At 51.0% G+C, this 17028-nt stretch overlaps 1 protein-coding gene across 1 annotated transcript in view; it reads right to left on the bottom strand.

Annotated features, from left to right (window-relative positions):
* Positions 1-17028, bottom strand: part of LOC122798707 (putative zinc finger protein 705E) — a 195639-nt gene that overhangs the window by 83246 nt on the left and 95365 nt on the right. The gene's annotated exons all lie outside the window — the stretch shown is intronic.

Raw genomic sequence — 17028 nt, 5'->3', positions numbered from 1 at the left:
ATCTCATTGAACCATCAGTGCATGTAGCAGTAGCAGGGCTGGGTGTAGTAGGCATGTCATGGAACCATCAGTGCCTGTAGCAGCAGAGATGAGTGCTGTAGGCATGTCATGAAACAATCAATGCCTATGACAGCAGCACAGCTGGCTGTTGTAGGTGTGTCATGGAACCGTCAAGTGCCTGTGGCAGCAGCAGACATGGGTGCTGTAGGCATGTCGTGGAACTGTCACTGAATGTGAAAGCAGCACAGGTGGGTGTTGTAGGCTTGTCATGGAACCATCAGTCCCTGTGGTGGTAGCAGAGCTGGGTGCTATAGGCATTTCATGGAACCGTCAGTGCCTGTGGCAGCAGAAGAACTGGGTGTTGTAGGCATGTTATGGAACCATCAGTGCCTGTGGCAATAGCAGAGCTGGGTGTTGTTGGCATGTCATGGAACAGTCAGTGCCTGTAGCAGCAGTAGAGTGGGGTGTTGTAGGCATGTCATGGAACCATAAGCGCCTGTGACAGCAGCATAGCTGGGTGTTGTAGACATGTCATGGAACTGTCAGTGCCTGCAGCAGCAGCAAAGATGGGTGTTGTAGGCATGTCATGGAACCATCAGTGACTGTGGCAGTAGCAGAGCTGGGTGCTGTAGGCATGTTATGGAATCATCAGTGCCTGTGCCAGCAGCAGAGCTGGATGTTTTGAGCTTCTCGTGGAACTATCAGTACCTGTGGAAGCAGCAGAGCTCAGTGCTGTAGACATGTCATGGAACCATTAAATGGCTGTGGCAGCAGCACAGCTGGGTGTTGTAGGCATGTCATGGAACTGTCAGTGCCTATGGCAACAGCACAGATTGGTGTTGTAGGCATGTCATGAAACCATCAGTGTCTGGTACAGTAGCAGATCTGGGTGTTGTAGGCATGTAATTGAACCATCAGTGCCTGTGGCAATAGCAGAGCTGGGTGTTGTAGGCATGTCATGGAACCATCAGTGCCTGTGGCAGCAGCACAGCTGGGTGTTGTAGGCATGTCATGGAACCATCAGAGCCTGTTGCAGCAGTAGAGCTGGGTGTTGACGGCATGTCAGGGAACTGTCAGTGTGTATAGCAGCAGCAGAACTGGGTGTTGTAGGCATGGTAAGGAGCCATCAGTTCCTGTGGCAGCAGCACAGCTGGGTATTGTAGCATGTCATGGAGCCATCAGTGCCTGTAGCAGTAGCAGAGATGGGTGTTGTAGGTGTGTCATGGAACTATCACTGCCTGTGGCAGCAGCAAAGCTGGGTATTGTAGGTATGTAATGGAGCCATCAGTGCCTGAGACAGCAGCAGCAGAGTTGGGTGTTGTAGGCATGTCATGGAACCATCAGTCCCTGTGGCAGCAACAGAGCTGGGTGTTGTAGGCATGTCATGGAACCATCTGTGCCTGGGCAGCAGCAGAGCTGGGTGGTATAGGCATTTCTTTGAACCCTCAGTGCCTGTGGCAGCAGCAGAGCTGGGTGCCCTATGCAAGTCATGGAACCGTCAGTGCCTGTGGCAGCAGCAGAGCTGGGTGTTGTAGGTGTGTCATGGAACTGTCAATGACTGTGGTGGCAGCAGAGCTGGCTGTTGTAGGCATTTCATGGAACCATCAGTGCCTGTGGCAGCAGCAAAGCTGAGTGTTGTAGGCATGTCATGGAACTGTCAATGGCTGTGACAGCAGCACAGCTGGGTATTGTAGGCATGTCATTGAACTGTCAGCAGCTGTGGCAGCAGCACAGCTGGTTGTTGTAGGCATGTCACAGAACCATAAGTGCCTGTGGAAGCAGCACAGCTGGGTGTTGTAGGCATGTCATGGAACTGTTAGTACCCATGGCAGCAGCACAGCTGGGTGTTGTAGGCATGTCACAGAACTGGCAGTGCCTGTGGCAGCAGCAGAGCTGTATGTTGTAGGCATGTCATGGAACCTTCAGTGCCTGTGGCAGCAGCAGAGCTGCATGTTGTAGGCATGTCACAGAACCATCAGTCACTGTGGCAGCAGCACAGCTGAGTGTTGTAGGCGTATTATTGAACCAGCAGTGCCTGTGGCAGCAGCAGACCTGGGTGTTGTAGGAATGTCATGAAACCGTCAGTGCCAGTGGCTGCAGAAGGTGGGTGTTGTAGGCATGTCATGGTACAGTCAGTGTCTGTGGCAGCAGAGCTGGGTGTTGTAGGCATGTCATGGAACCATCATTGCCTGTGGCAGCAGCAGCGCTGGGTGTTGAAGGCATGTCATGGAACCATCAGTGCTTGTGGCAGCAATGCAGCCAGGTGTTGTAGACATGTCACAGTACCGTCAGTGCCCGTGGCAGCAGCACAGCTGGGTGTTGTAGGCATGTCATGGAACTGTCAGTGCCTGTGGCAGTAGCACAGCTGGGTGTTGTAGGCATGTCATCAAACCATCAGTGCCTGGTGCAGTAGCAGAGCTGGGTGTTGTAGGTGTGTCATGGAGCCATCAGTGCCTGTGGCAGCAGTACAGCTGGGTATTGTAGGCATGTCATGGAGCCATCAGTGCCTGTGGCAGCAGCAGCAGAGCTGGGTGTTGTAGGCATGTCATGGAACCATCAGTGCCTGTGGCAATAACAGAGCGGGGTGTTGTAGGCATGTCATGGAACCATCAGTGGCTGTGGACGCAGCACAGCTGGGTGTCATAGACATGTCATGGAACCATCAGTGCCTGGTGCAGTAGCAGAGCTGGGTGTTGTAGGCATGTCATGGAACTGTCCGTGCCTGTGGCAGTAGCAGACCTGGGTGTTGTAGGCATGTCATGGAACAGTCTGTGCATATTGCTGCAGCAGAGCTGGGTGTTGATGGCATGTCAGGGAACTATCAGTGCCTATGGCAGCAGCAGACTGGATATTGTAGGCATGTCATGGAGCCGTCAGTGTCTGTGGCAACAGTAGCAGAGCTGCATGTTGTAGGCATGTCATGGAACTATTAGTCCCTGTAGTAGCAGCAGCAGAGCTGGCCATTGTAGTCATGTCATGGAACTGTCAGTGTCTGTGCCAGCAGCAGAACTGGGTGTTGTAGGCACGTCATGGAACCATCAGTGCCTGTGGCAGCAGCAGAGCTGGGTGGTGTAGGCATTTCATGCAACCCTCAGTACCTGTGGCAGCAGCAGAGCTGGGTGCTGTAAGCATGTCATGGAACCATCAGTGCCTGTGGTGGCAGAAGAGCTGGGTGTTGTAGGCATCTCATAGAACCGCCATTGCCTGTGGCAGCAGCAGAGCTGGGTGTTGTAGGCGTGTCATGGAACTGTCAGTGACTGTGGCGGCAGCAGAGCTGGGTGTTGTAGGCATTTCATGGAGCCATCAGTGCCTGTGGCAGCAGCAAAGCTGGGTGTTGTAGGCAAATCATGGAACTGTCAATGGCTGTGACAGCAACACAGCTGGATATTGTAGGCATGTCATGGAGCCATCAGTGCCTGAGACAGCAGCAGCAGAGGTGGGTGTTGTAGGCATGTCATGGAACCATCAGTGCCTGTGGCAGCAGCAGAGCTGGGTGTTGTAGGCATGTCATGGAACCCTCAGTGCCTGTGGCAGCAGTAGAGCTGGGTGCTCTATGCATGTCATGGAACTGTCAGTGCCTGTGGCAGCAGCAGAGCTGGGTGCTGTAGGCATGTCATGGAACCATCAGTGCCTGTTGTGGCAGAACAGCTTGGTGTTGTAGGTGTGCCATGGAACTGTCAGTACCTGTAGCGGCAGCAGAGCTGGGTGTTGTAGGCATATCATGGAACCGCCACTGCCTGTGGCAGCAGCAGAGCTGGCTGTTGTAGGCATTTCATGGAGCCATCAGTGCCTGTGGCAGCAGCAAAGCTGAGTGTTGCAGGCGTGTCATGGAATCGTCAATGGCTGTGACAGCAGCACAGCTGGGTATTGTAGGCATGTCATTGAACTGTCAGCGGCTGTGGCAGCAGCACAGCTGGTTGTTGTAGGCATGTCACAGAACCATCAGTGCCTGTGGAAGCAGCACAGCTGGGTGTTGTAGGCATGTCATGGAACTGTTAGTACCCATGGCAGCAGCACAGCTGTGTGTTGTAGGCATGTCACAGAACTGGCAGTGCCTGTGGCAGCAGCAGAGCTGCATGTTGTAGGCATGTCATGGAACCTTCAGTGCCTGTGGCAGCAGCAGAGCTGCATGTTGTAGGCATGTCACAGAACCATCAGTTACTGTGGCAGCAGCACAGCTGAGTGTTGTAGGTGTATTATTGAACCAGCAGTGCCTGTGGCAGCAGCAGACCTGGGTGTTGTAGGAATGTCATGAAACCGTCAGTGCCAGTGGCGGCAGAAGGTGGGTGTTGTAGGCATGTCATGGTACAGTCAGTGTCTGTGGCAGCAGAGCTGGGTGTTGTAGGCATGTCATGGAACCATCATTGCCTGTGGCAGCAGCAGCGCTGGGTGCTCTATGCATGTCATGGAACCATCAGTGCTTGTGGCAGCAATGCAGCCAGGTGTTGTAGCTATGTCACAGAACCGTCAGTGCCTGTGGCAGCAGCACAGCTGGGTGTTGTAGGCATGTCATGGAACTGTCAGTGCCTGTGGCAGCAGTACAGCTGGGTGTTGAAGGCATGTCATCAAACCATCAATGCCTGGTGCAGTAGCTGAGATGGGTGTTGTAGGCGTGTCATGGAGCCATCAGTGCCTGTGGCAGCAGTACAGCTGGGTATTGTACGCAATGTCATGGAGCCGTCAGTGCCTGTGGCAGCAGCAGCAGAGCTGGGTGTTGTAGGCATGTCATGGAACCATCAGTGCCTGTGGCAATAACAGTGCCTGTGGCAATAACAGAGCGGGGTGTTGTAGGCATGTCATGGAACCATCAGTGGCTGTGGAAGCAGCACAGCTGGGTGTCGTAGGCATGTCATGGAACCATCAGTGCCTGGTGCAGTAGCAGAGCTGGGTGTTGTAGGCATGTCATGGAACTGTCCGTGCCTGTGGCAGTAGCAGACCTGGGTGTTGTAGGCATGTCATGGAACAGTCTGTGCATATTGCTGCAGCAGAGCTGGGTGTTGATGGCATGTCAGGGAACTATCAGTGCCTATGGCAGCAGCAGGCTGGATATTGAGGGCATGTCATGGAGCCGTCAGTGTATGTGGCAACAGTAGCAGAGCTGCGTGTTGTAGGCATGTCATGGAACTATTAGTCCCTGTAGTAGCAGCAGCAGAGCTGGCCACTGTAGTCATGTCATGGAACTGTCAGTGTCTGTGCCAGCAGCAGAACTGGGTGTTGTAGGCACATCATGGAACCGTCAGTGCCTGTGGCAGCAGCAGAGCTGGGTGGTGTAGGCATTTCATGGAACCCTCAGTACCTGTGGCAGCAGCAGAGCTGGTTGCTGTAAGCATGTCATGGAACCATCAGTGCCTGTGGTGGCAGAAGAGCTGGGTATTTTAGGCATCTCATGGAACCGCCATTGCCTGTGGCAGCAGCAGAGCTGGTTGTTGTAGGCGTGTCATGGAACTGTCAGTGACTGTGGCGACAGCAGAGCTGGGTGTTGTAGGCATTTCATGGAGCCATCAGTGCCTGTGGCAGCAGCAAAGCTGGGTGTTGTAGGCAAATCATGGAACTGTCAATGGCTGTGACAGCAGCACAGCTGGGTATTGTAGGCATGTCATGGAGCCATCAGTGCCTGAGACAGCAGCAGCAGAGTTGGGTGTTGTAGGCATGTCATGGAACCGTCAGTCCCTATGGCAGCAGCAGAGCTGGGTGTTGTAGGCATGTCATGGAACCATCAGTGCCTGTGGCAGCAGCAGAGCTAGGTGCTCTATGCATGTCATGGAACCATCAGTGCCTGTGGCAGCAGCAGAGCTGGGTGCTGTAGGCATGTCATAGAACCATAAGTGGCTGTGGTGGCAGAACAGCTTGGTGTTGTAGGTGTGTCATGGAACTGTCAGTGCCTGTAGCGGCAGCAGAGCTGGGTGTTGTAGGCATATCATGGAACCGCCACTGCCTGTGGCAACAGCAGAGCTTGGTGTTGTAGGAGTGTCATGGAACTGTCAGTGACTGTGGCAGCAGCAAAGCTGGGTGTTGTAGGCATGTCATGGAACCGTCAATGGCTGTGAGAGCAGCACAGCTGGGTACTGTCGGCATGTCACTGAACTGTCAGCGACTGTAGCAGCAGCACAGCTTGTTGTTGTAGGCATGTCATGGAACCATCAGTGCCTGTGGCAGCAGCACAGCTGGGTGTTGTAGGCATGTCATGGAACTGTTATAGTGCCCGTGGCAGCAGCAGAGCTGCATGTTGTAGGCATGTCACAGAACCATCAGTGCCTGTGGCAGCAGTAGAGCTGCATGTTGTAGGCATGTCACGGAACCGTCAGTGCCTGTGGCAGCAGCAGAGTTGCATGTTGTAGGCATGTCACGGAACAGTCAGTGCCTGTGGCAGCAGCACAGCTGGGTGTTGTAGGCATATTATTGAACTAGCAGTGCCTGTGGCAGCAGCAGACCTGGGTGTTGTAGGAATGTCATGAAACCGTCAGTGCCAGTGACGGCAGAAGGTGGGTGTTGTAGGCATGTCATGGTACAGTCAGTGCCTGTGGCAGCAGAGCTGGGTGTTGTAGGCATATCATGGAACCATCAGTGCCTGTGGCAGCAGCACAGCTGGGTGTTGTAGGCATGTCATGGAACTGTTATAGTGCCCGTGGCAGCAGAGCTGCATGTTGTAGGCATGTCACAGAACCATCAGTGCCTGTGGCAGCAGTAGAGCTGCATGTTGTAGGCATGTCACGGAACCGTCAGTGCCTGTGGCAGCAGCAGAGTTGCATGTTGTAGGCATGTCACGGAACAGTCAGTGCCTGTGGCAGCAGCACAGCTGGGTGTTGTAGGCATATTATTGAACTAGCAGTGCCTGTGGCAGCAGCAGACCTGGGTGTTGTAGGAATGTCATGAAACCGTCAGTGCCAGTGGCGGCAGAAGGTGGGTGTTGTAGGCATGTCATGGTACAGTCAGTGCCTGTGGCAGCAGAGCTGGGTGTTGTAGGCATATCATGGAACCATCATTGCCTGTGGCAGCAGCAGCTGGGTGTTGAAGGTGTGTCATGAAACCATCAGTGCCTGTGGCTGCAATGCAGCTGGGTGTTGTAGACATGTCACAGAACCGTCAGTGCCTGTGGCAGCAGCACAGCTGGGTGTTGTAGGCATGTCATGGAACTGTCAGTGCCTGTGGCAGCAGCACAGCTGGGTGTTGTAGGCATATTATTGAACTAGCAGTGCCTGTGGCAGCAGCAGACCTGGGTGTTGTAGGAATGTCATGAAACCGTCAGTGCCAGTGACGGCAGAAGGTGGGTGTTGTAGGCATGTCATGGTACAGTCAGTGCCTGTGGCAGCAGAGCTGGGTGTTGTAGGCATATCATGGAACCATCAGTGCCTGTGGCAGCAGCACAGCTGGGTGTTGTAGGCATGTCATGGAACTGTTATAGTGCCCGTGGCAGCAGCAGAGCTGCATGTTGTAGGCATGTCACAGAACCATCAGTGCCTGTGGCAGCAGTAGAGCTGCATGTTGTAGGCATGTCACTGAACCGTCAGTGCCTGTGGCAGCAGCAGAGTTGCATGTTGTAGGCATGTCACGGAACAGTCAGTGCCTGTGGCAGCAGCACAGCTGGGTGTTGTAGGCATATTATTGAACTAGCAGTGCCTGTGGCAGCAGCAGACCTGGGTGTTGTAGGAATGTCATGAAACCGTCAGTGCCAGTGGCGGCAGAAGGTGGGTGTTGTAGGCATGTCATGGTACAGTCAGTGCCTGTGGCAGCAGAGCTGGGTGTTGTAGGCATATCATGGAACCATCATTGCCTGTGGCAGCAGCAGCGCTGGGTGTTGAAGGTGTGTCATGAAACCATCAGTGCCTGTGGCTGCAATGCAGCTGGGTGTTGTAGACATGTCACAGAACCGTCAGTGCCTGTGGCAGCAGCACAGCTGGTTGTTGTAGGCATGTCATGGAACTGTCAGTGCCTGTGGCAGCAGCACAGCTGGGTGTTGTAGGCATATTATTGAACTAGCAGTGCCTGTGGCAGCAGCAGACCTGGGTGTTGTAGGAATGTCATGAAACCGTCAGTGCCAGTGGCGGCAGAAGGTGGGTGTTGTAGGCATGTCATGGTACAGTCAGTGCCTGTGGCAGCAGAGCTGGGTGTTGTAGGCATATCATGGAACCATCATTGCCTGTGGCAGCAGCAGAGCTGGGTGTTGAAGGTGTGTCTTGAAACCATCAGTGCCTGTGGCTGCAATGCAGCTGGGTGTTGTAGACATGTCACAGAAGCGTCAGTGCCTGTGGCAGCAGCACAGCTGGGTGTTGTAGGCATGTCATGGAACTGTCAGTGCCTGTGGCAGCAGCACAGCTGGGTGTTGTAGGCATGTCATCAAACCATCAGTGCCTGGTGCAGTAGCAGAGCTGGGTGTTGTAGGCATGTCATGGAGCCATCAGTGCCTATGGCAGCAGTACAGCTGGGTATTGTAGGCATGTCATGAAGCCGTCAGTGCCTGTGGCAGCAGCAGCAGAGCTGGGTGTTGTAGGCATGTCATGCAACCATCAGTGCCTGTGGCAGCAGCAAAGCTGGGTATTGTAGGAATGTCATTGAACTGTCAGTGACTGTGGCAGCAGCACAGCTGGTTGTTGTAGGCATGTCATGGAACCGTCAGTGCCTGTGGCAGCAGCACAGCTGGGTGTTGTAGGCATGTCATGGAACCGTCAGTGCCTGTGGCAGCAGCAGAGCTGCATGTTGTAGGCATGTCATGGAACCGTCAGTGCCTATGGCAGCAGCAGAGCTGCATGTTGTAGGCATGTCACGGAACCGTCAGTGCCTGTGACAGCAGCACAGCTGGGTGTTGTAGGCATATTATTGAACTAGCAGTGCCTGTGGCAGCAGCATACCTGGGTGTTGTAGGAATGTCATGAAACCGTCAGTGCCAGTGATGGCAGAAGGTGGGTGTTGTAGTCATGTCATGGTACAGTCAGTGCCTGTGGCAGCAGAGCTGGGTGTTGTAGGCATGTCATGGAACTGTCATTGCCTGTGGCAGCAGTAGCGCTGGGTGCTGAAGGCATGTCATGGAACCATCAGTGCCTGTGGCTGCAATGCAGCTGGGTGTTGTAGACATGTCACAGAACCGTCAGTGCCTGTGGCAGCAGCACAGCTGGGTGTTGTAGGCATGTCATGGAACTGTCATTGCCTGTGGCAGCAGCACAGCTGGGTGTTGTAGGCATGTCATGGAACCTTCAGTGCCTGTGGCAGCAGCAGAGCTGCATGTTGTAGGCATGTCACAGAACCATCAGTTACTGTGGCAGCAGCACAGCTGAGTGTTGTAGGCGTATTATTGAACCAGCAGTGCCTGTGGCAGCAGCAGACCTGGGTGTTGTAGGAATGTCATGAAACCGTCAGTGCCAGTGGCGGCAGAAGGTGGGTGTTGTAGGCATGTCATGGTACAGTCAGTGTCTGTGGCAGCAGAGCTGGGTGCTGTAGGCAGGTCATGGAACCATCATTGCCTGTGGCAGCATCAGCGCTGGGTGCTCTATGCATGTCATGGAACCATCAGTGCTTGTGGCAGCAATGCAGCCAGGTGTTGTAACTATGTGACAGAACCATCAGTGCCTGTGGCAGCAGCACAGCTGGGTGTTGTAGGCATGTCATGGAACTGTCAGTGCCTGTGGCAGCAGCACAGCTGGGTGTTGAAGGCATGTCATCAAACCATCAATGCCTGGTGCAGTAGCAGAGATGGGTGTTGTAGACGTGTCATGGAGCCATCAGTGCCTGTGGCAGCAGTACAGCTGGGTATTGTACGCAATGTCATGGAGCCATCAGTGCCTGTGGCAGCAGCAGCAGAGATGGGTGTTGTAGGCATGTCATGGAACCATCAGTGCCTGTGGCAATAACAGAGCGGGGTGTTGTAGGCATGTCATGGAACCATCAGTGGCTGTGGAAGCAGCACAGCTGGGTGTCGTAGGCATGTCATGGAACCATCAGTGCCTGGTGCAGTAGCAGAGCTGGGTGTTGTAGGCATGTCATGGAACTGTCCGTGCCTGTGGCAGTAGCAGACCTGGGTGTTGTAGGCATGTCATGGAACAGTCTGTGCATATTGCTACAGCAGAGCTGGGTGTTGATGGCATGTCAGGGAACTATCAGTGCCTATGGCAGCAGCAGGCTGGATATTGTAGGCATGTCATGGAGCCGTCAGTGTATGTGGCAACAGTAGCAGAGCTGCGTGTTGTAGGCATGTCATGGAACTATTAGTCCCTGTAGTAGCAGCAGCAGAGCTGGCCATTGTAGTCATGTCATGGAAATGTCAGTGTCTGTGCCAGCAGCAGAACTGGGTGTTGTAGGCACGTCATGGAACCGTCAGTGCCTGTGGCAGCAGCAGAGCTGGGTGGTGTAGGCTTGTCATGGAACTGTCAGTGACTGTGGCGGCAGCAGAGCTGGGTGTTGTAGGCATTTCATGGAGCCATCAGTGCCTGTGGCAGCAGCAAAGCTGGGTGTTGTAGGCTTGTCATGGAACTGTCAGTGACTGTGGCGGCAGCAGAGCTGGGTGTTGTAGGCATTTCATGGAGCCATCAGTGCCTGTGGCAGCAGCAAAGCTGGGTGTTGTAGGCAAATCATGCAACTGTCAATGGCTGTGACAGCAGCACAGCTGGGTATTGTAGGCATGTCATGGAGCCATCAGTGCCTGAGACAGCAGCAGCAGAGTTGGGTGTTGTAGGAATGCCATGGAACTGTCAGTCCCTATGGCAGCAGCAGAGCTGGGTGTTGTAGGCATGTCATGGAACCATCAGTGCCTGTGGCAGCAGCAGAGCTGGATGTTGTAGGCATGTCATGGAACCCTCAGTGCCTGTGGCAGCAGCAGAGCTGGGTGCTCTATGCATGTCATGGAACCATCAGTGCCTGTGGCAGCAGCAGAGCTGGGTGCTGTAAGCATGTCATAGAACCATAAGTGGCTGTGGTGGCAGAACAGCTTGGTGTTGTAGGTGTGCCATGGAACTGTCAGTGCCTTTAGCGGCAGCAGAGCTGGGTGTTGTAGGCATATCATGGAACCGCCACTGCCTGTGGCAATAGCAGAGCTTGGTGTTGTAGGCGTGTCATGGAACTGTCAGTGACTGTGGCAGCAGCAAAGCTGGGTGTTGTAGGCATGTCATGTAACCATCAATGGCTGTGAGAGCAGCACAGCTGGGTACTGTAGGCATGTCACTGAACTGTCAGCGACTGTAGCAGCAGCACAGCTTGTTGTTGTAGGCATGTCACGGAACCATCAGTGCCTGTGGCAGCAGCACAGCTGGGTGTTGTAGGCATGTCATGGAACTGTTATAGTGCCCATGGCAGCAGCAGAGCTGCATGTTGTAGGCATGTCACAGAACCATCAGTGCCTGTGGCAGCAGTAGAGGTGCATGTTGTAGGCATGTCACGGAACCGTCAGTGCCTGTGGCAGCAGCAGAGTTGCATGTTGTAGGCATGTCACGGAACAGTCAGTGCCTGTGGCAGCAGCACAGCTGGGTGTTGTAGGCATATTATTGAACTAGCAGTGCCTGTGGCAGCAGCAGACCTGGGTGTTGTAGGAATGTAATGAAACTGTCAGTGCCAGTGGCGGCAGAAGGTGGGTGTTGTAGGCATGTCATGGTACAGTCAGTGCCTGTGGCAGCAGAGCTGGGAGTTGTAGGCATATCATGGAACCATCATTGCCTGTGGCAGCAGCAGCGCTGGGTGTTGAAGGTGTGTCATGAAACCATCAGTGCCTGTGGCTGCAATGCAGCTGGGTGTTGTAGACATGTCACAGAACCATCAGTGCCTGTGGCAGCAGCACAGCTGTGTGTTGTAGGCATGTCATCAAACCATCAGTGCCTGGTGCAGTAGCAGAGCTGGGTGTTGTAGGCATGTCACAGAGCCATCAGTGCCTCGGGCAGCAGTACAGCTGGGTATTGTAGGCATGTCATGAAGCCGTCAGTGCCTGTGGCGGCAGCAGCAGAGCTGGGTGTTGTAGGCATGTCATGGAACCATCAGTGCCTGTGGCAGCAGCAAAGCTGGGTATTGTAGGAATGTCATTGAACTGTCAATGACTGTGGCAGCAGCACAGCTGGTTGTTGTAGGCATGTCACGGAACCGTCAGTGGCTGTGGCAGCAGCACAGCTGGGTGTTGTAGGCATGTCATGGAACTGTTATAGTGCCAGTGGCAGCAGCACAGCTGGGTGTTGTAGGCATGTCACAGAACCGTCAGTGCCTGTGGCAGCAGCAGAGCTGCATGTTGTAGGCATGTCACGGAACCATCAGTGCCTATGGCAGCAGCAGTGCTGCATGTTGTAGGCATGTCATGGAACCATCAGTGCCTGTGGCAGTAGCACAGCTGGGTGTTGTAGGCATATTATTGAACTAGCAGTGCCTGTGGCAGCAGCATACCTGGGTGTTGTAGGAATGTCATGAAACCGTCAGTGCCAGTGACGGCAGAAGCTGGGTGTTGTAGGCATGTCATGGTACAGTCAGTGCCTGTGGCAGCAGAGCTGGGTGTTGTAGGCATGTCATGGGACTGTCATTGCCTGTGGCAGCAGTAGCGCTGGGTGCTGAAGGCATGTCATGGAACCATCAGTGCCTGTGGCTGCAATGCAGCTGGGCGTTGTAGACATGTCACAGAACCATCAGTGCCTGTGGCAGCAGCACAGCTGTGTGTTGTAGGCATGTCATGGAACTGTCAGTGCCTGTGGCAGCAGCACAGCTGGGTGTTGTAGGCATGTCATCAAACCATCAGTGCCTGGTGCAGTAGCAGAGCTGGGTGTTGTAGGCATGCCATGGAGCCGCCAGTGCCTGTGGCAGCAGCAGCAGAGCTGGGTGGTGTAGGCATGTCATTGAACTGTCCATGCCTGTGGCAGCAGCAGACCTGGGTGTTGCAGGCATGTTATGGAACCATTAGTGCCTGTGGCAGTAGCAGAGCAGGGTGTTATATGCATGTCACGGAACCATCAGTTCTTGGGGCAGCAGCACAGCTAGGTGTTGTAAGCATGTCACGGAACCATCAGTGCCTGTGGCAGCAGCAGAATTTTGTGTAGTAGGAAGAAAACTTCAGTGCCTGTAGCAGCAGCACAGCTGGGTGTTGTAGGCATGTCATGGAACTGTCCATACCTGTGGCAGCAACAGACGTGGGTGTTGTAGGTGTGTTATGAAACCATCAGTGTCTGTGACAGCAGCAAAGCTGGGTGAAGGACAGCTTACTATAGGGTAAGGTATTCTACAGAGCAGTGTAGACTATGTGTCAGCACACACTGCCTTATTACAAGCTCTTTTTGCAGCACTTCTGTTAGTACATTGCAGCAATCATTCTGACTATCTTTATCCTTTCTTTCTAGTCATTGTGTTGCAGTGAAAGTACTGATAAGTGGAGTTGAACAACTGGATGTTCCTGGAGAAGCAGCTACAGTTCCTCAAAGTCCAAACAACTTTCTTCCAGCTGAGTCTGTGAGCCAAGAATCAGTATCTGTGATCCATCTGGAAGTCCTGAATGTAAGGAGGCCTGTGGTACATCCAGCAGCACTGATGACAGAATTGGTGACATGACTGCAGTGGAGACCAAGACAGAATTTGATAAAAAGAATAGTGTGATATCCTTCAGCAAGATGATCTTCAAATAAGTGCCATGACAGTGGGCTACACAAGTACTGCAGCAGGACACGTGCAACTCTCCAAACATTCTAATACCCACACTGCAGTTTGCAACAGCATGAATGATGTCATAAGAAAAGGTTATGACATTGACTTGTACAAACATGGTCATCTTACACACATTGACTAAAAAATCTTTACCATGCAGTGGCTACCCCCTGAAGGCTTTCAGCTCCCTAAGAGTTTCATGGGGTATTCTGGAAGCCAGCAAAACAGAAGATTCAGTCCTTACTTTCTGCATGAATTCAAGTTTGCACGATATTCACAGAGTTTGGATGGGATCTTCAGTGGTCCATGCTTTGTTTTCAACACAGCTAGAGAGTGTGTGTTGGTCTCCATGCCTGTGACTGATTGGTCTAATGTAAAGAAGGTTCTTGAATAACATAGCAAGTCAAAGTACCATGGAAATCCACTTGCAAAGTTGGAGGCATTTCTAGAAGTATGCTCTGGCCAGCTGCAAACAGCTTATCAGTGCTTTGCACAGAAAGATAAGAAGTTGCAGGAATACACAGTTCATGCCTTGATGTATCATGTGGATACATCTTCTCTGTGGAAGACAGCATTTGCCACTACATGGAAAACTGACTTGCACAAGAAACATTAAAGCATTGCTTGAATGCATTGAAAAAGTGGACTCTGTACTTGCTGACCATTTAAGGGATGGTCCGTGAAATGCACTGTACATTTCAGACCAAATTCAAAAACAAAATTATTAATCTTATTGTGTTACATATTCAGAGAAACAAATTGAAGTAGACTTAAAGAGGCAAACTTCTTCAGTTTAATTGCAGATGGAACACCTGACATGTCCCATAAGGAGCAAGCGACTCTAGCTCTACGTGGTACCAATACTAATATTACCAATTTCCATCCCATCGCCATCCTCTCTCCCCTTTCAAAAGTCCTAGAGAAATGTATCCATCAACAACTCCTTCCCCATCTCCAGGACAACAATCTATTAACTCCCACACAGCATGGATTCAGACCCCATCATAGTACTATGACTGCCCTCCTATCCTTCCTTGAAACTGTGAATAAAGCAAGAGATTCTGGCCTCACTGTATCTACCATCCTACTCGATCTCTAAAGCTTTCAACACTATCTCTCATAATCTACTTCTTACTAAGCTATCTAACCTAAACCTTTCCCCTCTTCCCTCCATTGGTTTACTAGCTATCTCTCCAATAGGCAACAAGCCGTCAAGTGGAAAAAAAACACCTCCTCCTTCCTCAACACCCCTACAGGTGTTCCACAAGGTTCTATTTTAGGCCCCCTCCTCTTCAATATCTTCATCAATGACTTTTACCACTCTATCCCCCTTGCAAACATTATTCAATATGCAGACGACTCAACAATTATCTGTGCTGCCTCATCCATCCCAACTCTTCTAAAACTTACCCAAGATGCCTTAACCACCACAGAACAATGGATGAAAGACAACCATCTTTCACTCAATCCTGCTAAAACTAAACTTATGGTATTTACCCCTTCCAAAACTCATAACTTGGATAGAGCTCTATTCTCCATCACCAGACAAAACAACACATCTCTTGAGCTAGTATCTGAAACCAAACTACTAGGAGTCCAAATTGATGACAAGCTCAAATTCAACTCCCACCTCCTACTAAATATAAAAAAAACTCACCAAAAACTAGGCCTGCTCTACCGTCACAATCAGTTCCTCACCTCAACTACCAAAATTACTCTCTCTACCACATTTCTCCTTCCCTCCCTTCTCTATGGTGCCCCTCTTCTTATAAACCTACAATCTTCCTTGAAAACCAAGCTCTCATCTTGTTACAATAAAATAGCCAGATTCGCCACCAGTAACAAATCATCCACCCATCACTGTGAACCTCTCCATAAATTCAACTGGCTAGAGCTTCCCAACTACCTCTACTACACTCAGCTCACCTATGCACATAAACTCATTTTTCAGCCATCCCTCTGTCCCTCTCTCTCAACTACCTTCAAAATGCATAAAACTCAAAGACTTCTAAGATCTAATAATCAAAACCTCCTAGAAGTTTACAGACCCCTACACCCTCCAGGACAAAACCTCCTGTCCTTCTCATTAGCACGCCTATGGAACTCCCTTCCTCCCTTCATTCGTACAATTGCAAGTCTGCCATCCTTTAAAAAATCTCTACACTCTCATTTAACATCCTCTTGGGAATGCTCCTGTTCACATCCCTCATAACCTACTCTCTAATCCCAATCCTTTCCTCTTTCCTTTTTCTCAAATCCCAGCTAGCAAATTCATGCCGGCTCCTAGCATACAACTCCTTATTTGTACCCTGAAATTTTTAGCAAAAAAAAAAAAAAATTTATGCCTGTATCACTTGCTTTTGTTGATATTTTTTTTCTAACTTATAATCAGAATTTCTAAAATGTTTTTTTTTCTTCTTCAATTTCTCATATAAACTATGTGTGTAACATAACCTTTGTATAATCTGTATGTGGAATATAATCTTTGTATAATCTGTATGGGGAGCTTTTCTCCCCAGGACTCCATTGAAAACGGGTTCTTTAGGCCCAATGGACTATCCTGGTTAAACAACTGCAAATAAATAAATAAATAAATATAAGTGAAGGAAATGTAGAAACTCATGAAGACTTCACTGAAATTGTGGAAGTATATGACACCACAGGAAAAGCCTTAGCTGACCTCTTTCTAGAGAGACTCACAGCATGGGGTGTTATCAAGGAGGTACTATGAGGACAAGGCTATGACAGAGGAAGCAACATGCCTAGTCATTTTAATACTTTGCAGGCAAGAATTCAAGCTCTGTTTCTAGACAGTGTGTACACTGCCTGAAAAGTGCATAACATCAACACTGCCGTAGTTCATTTATATGCAATGCATGATATGGCAAACACTCTTGACACCTGTGGAAAAGTAATTACAATGCTAAATTCATCTGCTAAATGTCACAATGCCTATTTGGCCCACATTAAGGAATTCACACAGTTGCCACGTAAGTATGAATATGAAGACAGAAGTGCCGCACTTCAGGCAACTGGCAACACCTGGAGGACGAGGTAGGTCAATTGCCTGCACAGATTCAAGAATCCTTGTCACCATTTTAGAGTATACTGCTGAGTATGTCAAAGATGTTGGCCAGTATTTGCACTCTATTACAAAATTCAATTTCATTGTAGCTCTGGCTACAATGAAGTCTGTGCTTGATATGATTAAGCCACTTTATCTGTACCAGCAGCAGGAACAGATTGACTTGACTCAGGCTTGTGAAGACGCAAAGTTTGTCAGCGACACTCTGAAAGCAATGAGATCAAATACTGACAATTCTTTTTCAGCATTTTATGAAGAAGTCAAACAGATGGCAGACAGTCATGGTAGAAGAATGTGTTCCAAAGATCTGTGGAAAGCAGTCTCAAAGAAGCAACACCATTGCTACTGACCCA

This window comes from Protopterus annectens, chromosome 3.part1 (genome assembly GCF_019279795.1).
Source record: "Protopterus annectens isolate FY-2018-M chromosome 3.part1, PAN1.0, whole genome shotgun sequence".
In the NCBI taxonomy this organism is placed as follows: domain Eukaryota; kingdom Metazoa; phylum Chordata; order Ceratodontiformes; family Protopteridae; genus Protopterus; species Protopterus annectens.
This window is presented reverse-complemented; position numbering and strand designations above follow the sequence as displayed.